Consider the following 934-nt stretch of genomic DNA (forward strand, 5'->3'; position numbering starts at 1 on the left):
TTTTAGGTTTGGAGGTAAGTTATGGTGTAGAAGGCATAAAATTGAGTCAGCAAAAATATGCAAAAGATCTTGTTAAGTCAGTTAATCTTACTGATCATAAGAAGGTTCATACTCCAATGGAAGTGAATACTAAATACAAAAAAGAGGAAGGAGAGATTTTTAGAGATCAAACTCTGTATAGACGCCTAGTTGGATCACTTATATACCTTACTATAAGTCATCCTAATATCTCTTATGCAGTACAAGTGTCAAACCAGTTTGTTATGAAGCCCTACAAGATTCACTACTCTGCTTTGCTCAGGGTTATTAGATATATAATAGGCACAGTGAATCGAAGTCTCTTATTTCCATCATCTTCATCGCTGGACATAGTGGGATACGCTGATGCGGATTGGGCATAATGTCCTAATTCACGATGATCCACTATAGGCTGGTGCATGATGCTTAGATCGTGTATGATCTCTTGAAAGTGCAAGAAACAATCTCGAATATCAAAGTAATCTACAGAAGTAGAATAGAAGTATTTCAGTTGCGTGCTCTGAAATCATTTGGCTACGGAGCTATTATCAGAACTTGGCATCAAAATGGAAGGACCAACCATATTGTATACAGACAACACTAGTACAATCAGAATAGCAACCAACCCCGTGCATCATAAAAATACCAGGCACATAAACGTAGATTGTCACTATATCAGAGAACTAGTTGAAGATTGGAGCATTAATCTTAGATATATATCATCTAAAGATCAATTGGCTGATTTGTTCGCTAAGGACATGTAAAGAAGTCGACATAATTATCTTTTGTCCAAACTAATGTTTTGTGATACACGACATAAGTTTGAGGGAGGGTATTGACGTTACCTTATTTAGATGTTACCTTATTTGGACGCTACCTTATTTTGTGTCACAAAATCAGATACTGATAATAAAAA

Source organism: Capsicum annuum, chromosome 7 (genome assembly GCF_002878395.1).
Source record: "Capsicum annuum cultivar UCD-10X-F1 chromosome 7, UCD10Xv1.1, whole genome shotgun sequence".
NCBI classification, from domain to species: Eukaryota; Viridiplantae; Streptophyta; class Magnoliopsida; order Solanales; family Solanaceae; genus Capsicum; species Capsicum annuum.